The 10,000-nt window shown below is 58.4% G+C and overlaps 1 long non-coding RNA gene across 1 annotated transcript in view; it reads left to right on the plus strand.

Annotated features, from left to right (window-relative positions):
- Nucleotides 1–6,843: 6,843 nt before the first annotated feature.
- LOC138921170 (uncharacterized) overlaps nt 6,844–10,000 on the plus strand; it is a 63,530-nt gene continuing 60,373 nt past the window's right edge. The window contains exon 1 of the long non-coding RNA XR_011433517.1: nt 6,844–7,471. This is a non-coding gene — a long non-coding RNA (uncharacterized lncRNA). The remainder of the gene's footprint in view (nt 7,472–10,000) is intronic.

The raw sequence follows: 10,000 nt of genomic DNA on the forward strand, positions 1-10,000 counted from the left end.
TACAATGGGAGAAGGAACTTCGTGGTCTGACCCATATCAGGCTCCCTACCCGAGCTTCATTTGTTCGAAGAACTTCGAGCGAGCGGTCTTCAGGTCGAAGGGTGGATTGGAGGGCGAATTCGTTGTTCAGCGAATGGTTGGTCACCCGTGGCTCACCTTGTACGGACATGAGTTGTGCTGCCCGCGGCAAATGTTTCCCACCCACACCTGAATTCCGCCCCCCGCGGCAAGGGTGGCCGTGTCTGGAAGAGACCACTTGTCTACGCAAGAATTCTCTGGTTCACCCCCGGAGCTGAGACCGACAGCCATGTGACCGAGGCCCAGCACCTCCCCGACCTGACCTTGGGGGGCCCCAGTTAGGAACGGAAGCCTTGCTGCCTTTCGCCCGACCCACCCCGCTCTGCTTCAGACCCAAATGGGTGGAGGGGGGTCAGGCCCGGACGGCCAGACTCGCGTAGTAGCAGAGCATTGTGGGTCTATTCGGCTCTAAACGAGAAGGAAACCCAGACTGTTGGCTCTCTTGAGCACGCACCGCCATCTCGTTTGGCATCGGTTTCGAACTCAGGACTTGTTACTGAGCAAGGGGCTAGGTACCCAGCCGAGATCGAAGCTATGAGTTCTTTGGGTTGCCCAGGGACAGAGGGTCTTCCTCACACGAGTAGTTCCCCCCCGGGACTTTCCTCCAGGCGGTCCGTGTCTGATTTGCAGCTCACGCTGGCGCACCTAGTCCCGAGCTCGGAGGCTATTCTCCGAGAGAGCCTTAAGAGGCCTCTTTGGAACTTGCTTCTTGGGTGCATTTTTTGACGACACGGCGGCTGCTTTCTCAACTCGGGTTTACCAATGGGGGGGGGGGTCGTCTTTTTCCTAGCTATCCCTTCCCATTTCTGGCGGAGTGAAGGTCTCCCGAGGAGGGGGTTAGAGCATGGTATCCTCTGCTTGAACGGGCGGCCCTCCCGATTTACGGTCTTTGGACTACGGTTCTCTCTCACCCCGGCACCCCTTCCGTGACAAAGCTAACCGCGATCGACGAGTCACTGGTCTCTTGGCTTCGCCTGGTCCTGAAAAACGGGTTAGCAGCTGGACCTCGGGGTGGGGCATCGCGATTCTGACTCCCTGGCTCAACCTGGAGATGTCCTCTGTTAAGAACCAAGGGATCGTCTTGCCTGGTGGGGAGCGAGGTATTCGGGTCTGGGTCGCTCGAGACCCTGTGCCGCCTTGAAACATTGGGGGGCTTGCGGCCTTGTGTAAGGTTGGGATCGTCTCCCTAGTTCAAGGAACCAGACAAAGAACCTCCATCTTTGGGAGTTGGAGAAGGAGGTTGTTTCGTTTCTCGGCTTAGAGGGAGGCCAAGTGTTAGCTTCGTTACACTTGTGCTTACAGCCGGGTTTAGCGCCAGGGTGGAGGCCCCCGCCTCTCGCGAAATTCCGGGTCATCCGCCGCAACGGAAGGGGTCCTCCCCTCGAGAGAGTGAAATGCTATCCCGCGCGGCCATTAGGGGCAAAGCACCTCCGGCTCATGTGGCCTAGTGAAACCCCTTAACCAGTTGGCCAATGGCCCCAATCGGTCCACCGGAGACCCACAGAGGAGTGGCCGAGGGCCCAACCGTGATTTTGGCGTTGGACGCAGGAAAGTTCTGGAGCGGGGTGATCGGTTCCCCTCACGAGCCAAGCTCCCCATTGAAACCTTCCTATCCCCCTCAGGATTAGTCTGTTCGCTTTGCCACGCGTTCCTTCTACTTCCCACCTTCCCTGATCCCCGTCGACCGAGCCCCTCCCCATGGAACCTTCTATGCTAGAAGGATTCCGGGGGGGGAATTTTGACTGTGGTCAGGGGTGGTTGAAGAGAAAAAACTAAGGGTTTTTTCCCCTTTCTGGACGAATGGACCCAGCTCAACCGGATCAGTTATTTCTGGATTCAAGGAATGCCCCCCTCGACTCCACTTGTGCCCGCCCCGGCTGCCATTGAACACGAACCTTAAGGAGGTCTTTGGAGGCGTGCTCAAAGAATTTCAACGAAAGGGCCAGACCCCGCTCCGAATTCGGGGCCCGGTCTGAGTCCGAGATGGTCTTTGTAGCCCTCGTCAGAGTCCGTCTCTCTTTCGGAGTAAAGGCTTGCCCCCCACGGAGGGGCCCGGACCCCTGGGTTCCTCCTGCTTCCCTAGCGACAACAGTCTCCCCTCGGCCCCGGGTTTGGGGACCCTTGTTTTGAAGTACTTTAGCGCCCCCCCCGACGAGAGACCTGACTGCTTCCTGAAGGGAAGGACCCCTAGTTGGGAGGTTCCTTCATCGCGGAAAAAGTCTCTCCCGGGTGCCTCAGGGCATGCGCTACTTCCCGCCAGAGGGGCACAACTTTACCATGGTCGGAAGGGCCGGAACCAAAGCTTTTTGGGCCTTAGGCGGCAACTTTGACGGATGAGCGTGCGCAGCCAACAGCAACCACCAGGGAAGCTGCTAGGAATCTTTTGGTGGAGACCTGGGATTGTTTCACATCCTTTGGCCCCAGAGTGGACGACCTCCCGGCCTTTAAGATGCCTGGCAGCTGGAAAAATACCCAACCGAAGTTGCCCCAGAGGGGGTCCACACCTCCCCACCGACAATACTTCAACGTTTGGAAGTCGATTGCGCCCAGGTTGGCTGAGAAGGGCTTTAGCGCCTGTTGAGGCGGAGCTCACGAGCCTCTAGGCGAGACCGCAAATTTCTTCGGGCGGACTCCCATTTCCCCCCGAGGCCAAACGGCAGTATTTCGCTTCTCCACGAAATTTCACCCCTGAGCTGGTAGGACAGGAGCAGACTCAGGGGCGGACGGACGACTGGGTCCGTCGGTCGGGTCCAGGCTTGCGCCTGCAGGCGACTGACCCTCTACCGGAAAGATCGCCATCTGGGCCTCCCTGCATCGTTTCATGGCACCCCACCCAGGGCCGACGGGTCCGTTGGGGCGCCAGTGCGTAAGTGCTAAAGACCTCGGGCCGAGGACGGTTTTCTGCATTCCCAGGGGGTCTGTCCACCCGTGGACTCGGAGTCGGGGACAGTCTCAGGGGCCCCAATTTTGTCGTGCAGCAATCGCTTTGGTTGTCTTCCCGATGCTCAGGGAAACCATGGACGATAGGGGCTTTCCGGCTCAGCGCTGTCGAGAGATTTGTGTGGCTTTGGTGGAGCCCTGCGGTACTCTTTTCGCTTCAGGGCCTTCGAAGCCCCTCAGTGTCTTCCCCTCATCCGGTCCAGCCTTTTTCACTCCTTATCCGGGTGGCTCTCCGGATCGCCGGGCCCCCTGGCTTGCCCTGGCTTTGGCCGAGCTTGGCCATCTCGAGGATCAGGTCCGAGGCCAGAATCTGAACCCTCTGCTCTGAGTTCAAACCCCTCGCCCGTTGTGACTCTCAGATCTGGGCTCCTTCCTGTGCCTTCGTGGACAGTGCGTTGTTTTCTTTGCAAGATTGGCACTTGAGCTAACGTGTGTTGCCAATCTTTGTCAGTTTCAGAGGCTAGATTTTTCAGTATCGCACTTTCCCAAGGTCTCCACTCCCTTGCTCTTTTCTTTTCTTTTTTTTTTTTTGGCTTAAAGATTGTCACCTGAGCTAGGCTCTGTTGCCCTGCTTCCTCCGTTTCAGAGGGTACCTTTTTCAGGGTTGCTTTTTCACCGGGTCTCCTCGCCATTGTATTTTTTTATTTTTTATTTTTTTTGCTTAACGATTGCCACCTGAGCTAGCCTCTGTTGCCCATCTTCTTCAGTTTCAGATGGTAGATTTCTCAGTGTTGCTTTTTCCCCAGGTCTCCACGCCCTTGTGTGTTTCTTTGCTTAACGATTGCCACCTGAGCTAGCCTCTGTGGCCCATCTTTGTCAGTTTCAGAGGGTAGATTTCTCAGTCTTGCTCTTTCCCAAGTTCTGCACGCCCCTTGTGTGTGGGTTTTTTTTTTGTTTTTTTTTTTTTTGCTCAAATATTGAACCTAAGCTAGCATCTGTTGCCCTTCTTCGTCAGTTTCAGAGGGTGGATTTCTCCGTGTTGCTTTTTCCCCAGGTCTCCACGCCCTTGTGTGTTTCTTTTGCTTAACGATTGCCACCTGAGCTAGCCTCTGTGGCCCATTTTCGTCAGTTTCAGAGGGTGGATTTCTCAGTGTTGCTTTTTCCCCAGGTCTCCACGCCCTTGTGTGTTTCTTTTGCTTAACGATTGCCACCTGAGCTAGCCTCTGTGGCCCATTTTCGTCAGCTTCAGAGGGTGGATTTCTCAGTGTTGCTTTTTCCCCAGGTCTCCAAGTCCCTCAGTGTGTGTGTGTGTGAGTGTGTGTGTTTTCTTTGCAAGATTGGCACTTGAGCTAACGTGTGTTGCCAGTCTTTGTCAGTCAGAGGCTAGATTTTTCAGTATCGCTCTTTCCCAAGGTCTCCACTCCCTTGCTCTTTTCTTTCTTCCTACCTTTCTTTCTTTCTTTCTTTCTTTTTGGCTTAAATATTGTCACCTGAGCTAGGCTCTGTTGCCCTGCTTCCTCCGTTTCAGCGGGTACCTTTTTTCAGGGTTGCTTTTTCACCGGGTCTCCTCGCCATTGTAGTTTTTTATTTTATTTTATATTTTTGCTTAATGATTGCCACCTGAGGTAGCCTCTGTGGCCCATCTTCGTCAGTTTCAGAGGGTGGATTTCTCCGTGCTGCTTTTTCCCCAGGTCTCCACGCCCTTGTCTGTTTCTTTTGCTTAACGATTGCCACCTGAGCTAGTCTCTGTTGCCCATCTTTGTCAGTTTCAGAGGGTAGATTTCTCAGTCTTGCTCTTTCCCAAGTTCTGCACGCCCTTGTGTGTGTGTGTGTGTGTTTTTTTTTTTTTTTGCTCAAATATTGAACCAAAGCTAGCATCTGTTGCCCATCTTCGGCAGTTTCAGAGGGTAGAATTCTCAGTGTTGCTTTTTCCCCAGGTCTCCACGCCCTTGTGTTTTCCTTTTGCTTAAAGATTGCCACCTGAGCTAGCCTCTGTTGCCCATCGTCGTCAGTTTCAGAGGGTACATTTCTCAGTGCTGCTTTTTCCCCAGGTCTCCACGCCCTTGTGTGTTTCTTTTGCTTAACGATTGCCACCTGAGCTAGCCTTTGTTGCGCTTCTTTCTCAGTTTCTGAGGGTGGATTTCTCCGTGTTGCTTTTTCCCCAGGTCTCCACGCACTTCCTTTTATTTTTCCTTAAAAATTGCCACCTGAGCTAGCCCGTGTTGCCCATGGTCGTCAGTTTGAGAGGGTGGATTTCTCAGTGTTGCTTTTTCCCCAGGTCTCCACGCCCTTGTGTGTTTCTTTTGCTTAACGATTGCCACCTGAGCTAGCCTCTGTGGCCCATCTTCGTCAGTTTCAGAGGGTAGATTTCTCAGTGCTGCTTTTTGCCCAGGTCTCCACGCCCCTGTGTGTTTCTTTTGCTTAACGATTGCCACCTGAGCTAGCCTCTGTTGCCCATGTTCGTCAGTTTCAGAGGGTGGATTTCTCCGTGCTGCTTTTTACCCGGGTCTCCACGCCCTGGTGTCTTTCTTTTCTGCTTAAAGGTTGCAACCTGAGCTAGGGTCTGTTGCCCATGTTCCTCAGTTTCAGAGGGTGGATTTCTCCGTGCTGCTTTTTACCCGGGTCTCCACGCCCTTGTGTGTTTCTTTTGCTTAACGATTGCCACCTGAGCTAGCCTCTGTGGCCCATTTTCGTCAGCTTCAGAGGGTGGATTTCTCAGTGTTGCTTTTTCCCCAGATCTCCACGTCCCTCAGTGTGTGTGTGTGTGTGAGTGTGTGTGTTTTCTTTGCAAGATTGGCACTTGAGCTAACGTGTGTTGCCAGTCTTTGTCAGTCAGAGGCTAGATTTTTCAGTATTGCTCTTTCCCAAGGTCTCCACTCCCTTGCTCTTTTCTTTCTTTCTTTCTTTCTTTCTTTCTTTCTTTCTTTCTTTCTTTCTTTCTTTCTTTCTTTTTGGCTTAAATATTGTCACCTGAGCTAGGCTCTGTTGCCCTGCTTCCTCCGTTTCAGCGGGTACCTTTTTTCAGGGTTGCTTTTTCACCGGGTCTCCTCGCCATTGTAGTTTTTTATTTTATTTTATTATTTTGCTTAATGATTGCCACCTGAGGTAGCCTCTGTTGCCCATTTTCGTCAGCTTCAGAGGGTAGATTTCTCAGTGTTGCTTTTTCCCCAGGTCTCCACGCCCTTGTGTGTTTCTTTTGCTTAAAGATTGCCACCTGAGCTAGCCTCTGTTGCGCTTCTTTCTCAGTTTCAGAGGGTAGATTTCTCAGTGTTGCTTTTTCGCCAGCTCTCCACGCCCTGGTGTCTTTCTTTTCTGCTTAAAGGTTCCAACCTGAGCTAGCGTCTGTTGCCCATGTTCCTCAGTTTCAGAGGGTGGATTTCTCCGTGCTGCTTTTTACCCGGGTCTCCACGCCCTTGTGTGTTTCTTTTGCTTAACGATTGCCACCTGAGCTAGCCTCTGTTGCGCTTCTTTCTCAGTTTCTGAGGGTGGATTTCTCAGTGTTGCTTTTTCCCCAGGTCTCCACGCCCTTGTGTGTTTCTTTTGCTTAACGATTGCCGCCTGAGCTAGCCTCTGTGGCCCATTTTCGTCAGCTTCAGAGGGTGGATTTCTCAGTGTTGCTTTTTCCCCAGGTCTCCACGTCCCTCAGTGTGTGTGTGTGTGTGAGTGTGTGTGTTTTCTTTGCAAGATTGGCACTTGAGCTAACGTGTGTTGCCCATCTTTGTCAGTTTCAGAGGCTAGATTTTTCAGTATCGCTCTTTCCCAAGGTCTCCACTCCCTTGCTCTTTTCTTCGTTTCTTTCTTTCTTTCTTTTTGGCTTAAATATTGTCACCTGAGCTAGGCTCTGTTGCCCTGCTTCCTCCGTTTCAGCGGGTACCTTTTTTCAGGGTTGCTTTTTCACCGGGTCTCCTCGCCATTGTAGTTTTTTATTTTATTTATTTATTTTTTTGCTTAACGATTGCCACCTGAGCTAGCCTGTGTTGCCCATGTTCGTCAGTTTCAGAGGGTAGATTTCTCAGCGTTGCTTTTTCCCCAGGTCTCTACGCGCTTGTGTGTGTGTGTGTGTGTGTGTGTGTTCTGCTTAAAGATTGCCACCCGAGCTAGCCCCTGTTGCCCATCTTCGTCAGTTTCAGAGGGTAGATTTCTCAGTGTTGATTTTCCCCCAGTTCTCCACGCCCTCGTGCTTTTTTTTTTTTTTTAATTTCCTTAAATGTCGGCACCTCAGCTAGCCTCTTTTTCCCATCTTCGTCCGTTTCAGCGGGTAGACTCTCCGCCTGCCTTCGACAGACCCTCTGCGCTTGAAAGCTTTCCTCCTCCCGTCATCACGGTCCTTCTCGGATGACGTGCCTGGTTTCGGTTTGACCGTCCCCGCCCGCCCTGATTTTCTAAGTCCTCCCGGGAGCCCCGGGGGCGCTCCGGCCGCTCCGGGAAGCGGCGGCCTCCCGGCCGCACCGGCTCAGCCCGGCCCGGGCCGACCCCTGGCCTCTCTGGGGGAACTCTCCCCGTCCCCTTCCCGGTGAGCGCCCGAGAAACCTTTTCCGGGTCCCCCTCCTGCGGCTGGGGCTGCGCCTTGGCGGCCGGGAGCCCGCGGGCGGACGCCCCGGGGCCGAGCTGGGCCGGGAGGCTGGGTCCGAGGGGGCGCCGGGACGGGATCTGGCGGCCCGGCGGCCCGGCTGTGCTCCCTGGCGGGCCCGCGCTCCGGCTCCGTCCCGCTGAGGCGGTCGCCGGTCGCCGGGTGCCACCTGGCGGCCGCTTTTATATCGTCTCTTTCCTCCGGAGCTCCGGCGACGCGGGCCAAGGGACGGGACTCGGCCGCGGTGACCGAGGCAGAGTCCCGGGAGGCCGGCGTCGCTGGCGGGATCTGGCCCGGTGGCGCCGGGGCGTGAGCGCGACGCCCGCTCGCCGGAGATTGGAGGTGCAGGCTACTGAGGGAGGTGGCTGTCGCCGCGCCGCCCGGTGCCGGCCGGGGTGTGGGGCCTCCCGGACGGGTCGACCAGCAGCCGCCGGTGCCCCTCCGTCCCCGGGAGGGGGTGGGGGGCCGCCGCGGGGGAACGGGCGAGGGAACTCGTCCCGTGCCCGGCCGTCGTCCTGAGGGCGGCCCGGTGGTCGGGCCTTCCGCGTCGCCGATCCCCTTTCCGCGCCCCGCTCCGGAGGTGGGGGACCGGCCGGGGCCTTGTGGGGGAGGCCCGTGGAGGGCGCGACGGGCTCGGCCGCCGGGCTGGCCTTTTCCCCACTGGTCTTCCGAGTCGACCGGCTCTGGCGGTGGGGACCGGGCCCGGTCCTCGGATGCCTCCTCCTCCGTGGCAGTTTTTTGTCCAAGTCCCGCCCTGGAGAAGAGCGTGGACCGGCCGCGGGAGCCCTCGAGGGCGGGCCGGGGAGGGCGTCCCCGGCCGGGACGCGTGCCCGGGGTGGGTCCGGGCCGTCGGACCGGACTTCTCTCTCCGAGTTTCGCGGGTCGCGTCTTTGTCCGGAGGTGGGAGGGGGCCGGCTCGAGGCGTAGGTGGAGCCCCGGCTGAGGGACGGGAGCCACGGTCCCGCCCCGGGCCCGGTCGCCGGAGGCTCCTCCGTGGAATTCTTTTCTAAGTCCTGACCCGGCGACTCAGAGGGAGGGACCGACCGGTCCCGGCCCGCGCGGGCGGCCCGGGGAGGCTGTCCCCGGCTCCCCCTGCCGCCACGCTTCTGGGGTCGACCAGATGGCCCCGGGAGCTCCGGGCCTGGTGGCGATGGGGTCGTGCTTGGGGTCTGGTGGCCGTGGCCGTGATCCAGGGGTTCCCCTCGTGATCCGTGGGTGGGCCCCGTCTCCGGGCGCGGCGATTCTTGCCCCTGAATGGGTGGTTTTGTGCCGCCAGATAAGTGCCGACACGCTCTGCTCGGGTGACAGTCGCCCGAGAGCTTCCGGGTGCCTGGATGCGTGTGCGGGGAGGTCTCCGGGCTCTGGCCGAGAACCGGACGCCCGTTTCCACCCCCGCCGCTTGAGCCGCCCGCTGGGGCCTGCGCGCCGGCTCTTGTGCGTTCCAGGCGTCCCCGCGACCGTGGTGCCACCTCCGGTCTCTGGTACCCGAGGGCGGCGGGGTTAGGGGCGCGGGGTCCTCTACCACGTGCACTCCCTGCCGCCGGCACCCGGGTGCGGTCGCGACTTACCCCGTCCCGCCGGCTCCGTGCCAGTGCGTGTCAGGCGTTCTCGTCCTGGGGTCGTCGCCCGCGCTTGCTAGAGGAGGAGGGGGGCCGGTGAGGCTGAAGCAGGCTCCTCCGCTCGCTGTCCTCGCCGGCCTTCCCTTGCTCGGGGATCCCTCGCGTTATGCTGCTGATCGATGTGGTGATGCTGTGCTCTCCCGGGCCGGGCCTAAGCCGTGCCAGACGAGGGACGGACGTTCATGGCGAACGGGACCGCTCTTCTCGCTCTGCCCGCGGGCCCCCTCGCCCGTTCTCCCCCGCTGCGAGTGGCGTGTGGGAGGTGGCAGGGGTGCGGAATCCGGCCCGACCTCGCTCCCCCGCCCCGTGCCTTGTGGCGTGGGCGGTGTCGGGGTCTCCGTGACGCGGCGGATGCTCCGCCTGTGCCTCTTGGCTGTGTCTCGCGGGCGGCCCTCCCCACGGTGGGGCGGGCCGTGTTGCCGCCGCGCCGCGCGCCTTCTTGGACGCGTGAGCGCGCTCCCCCGGCCGTTGGCGGTGCCCCTGGAGTGTTCCAGGTCGTCCCTCAGGCGCCTGAGGCCGAGTGGCGGTGTCGTTCCCTGTTCCCGTCGCCCTCCTCAGGTGACCGCTGCGCTGGTGTGTCTGAGAAGCGGGGGGTCGAGTCGGTAAGGGAGGCGTGCCCGTCCCCCTCGGGGGGGACGGGTGCCTCGTCGCGCCCCCCCCCACGGCGTGCCGTGTGGGGGCGGGCAGGCTCGGGCGCGTGCCCGCGTGTTCCCCTTGCTGGGGTTTCCACGCGGGTGTGGGAGTGATCGTGGCGGGCCGAGCCAGCGGCGTGATGCTGGCTCTTTGGTTGGGAGGTGCTGTTTGATCGGCACCTCCGTCCCAGTCTCGGCCTGAGGGGAGGCACTGACTTGGG

This window comes from Equus caballus, chromosome 28 (genome assembly GCF_041296265.1).
Source record: "Equus caballus isolate H_3958 breed thoroughbred chromosome 28, TB-T2T, whole genome shotgun sequence".
NCBI classification, from domain to species: Eukaryota; Metazoa; Chordata; class Mammalia; order Perissodactyla; family Equidae; genus Equus; species Equus caballus.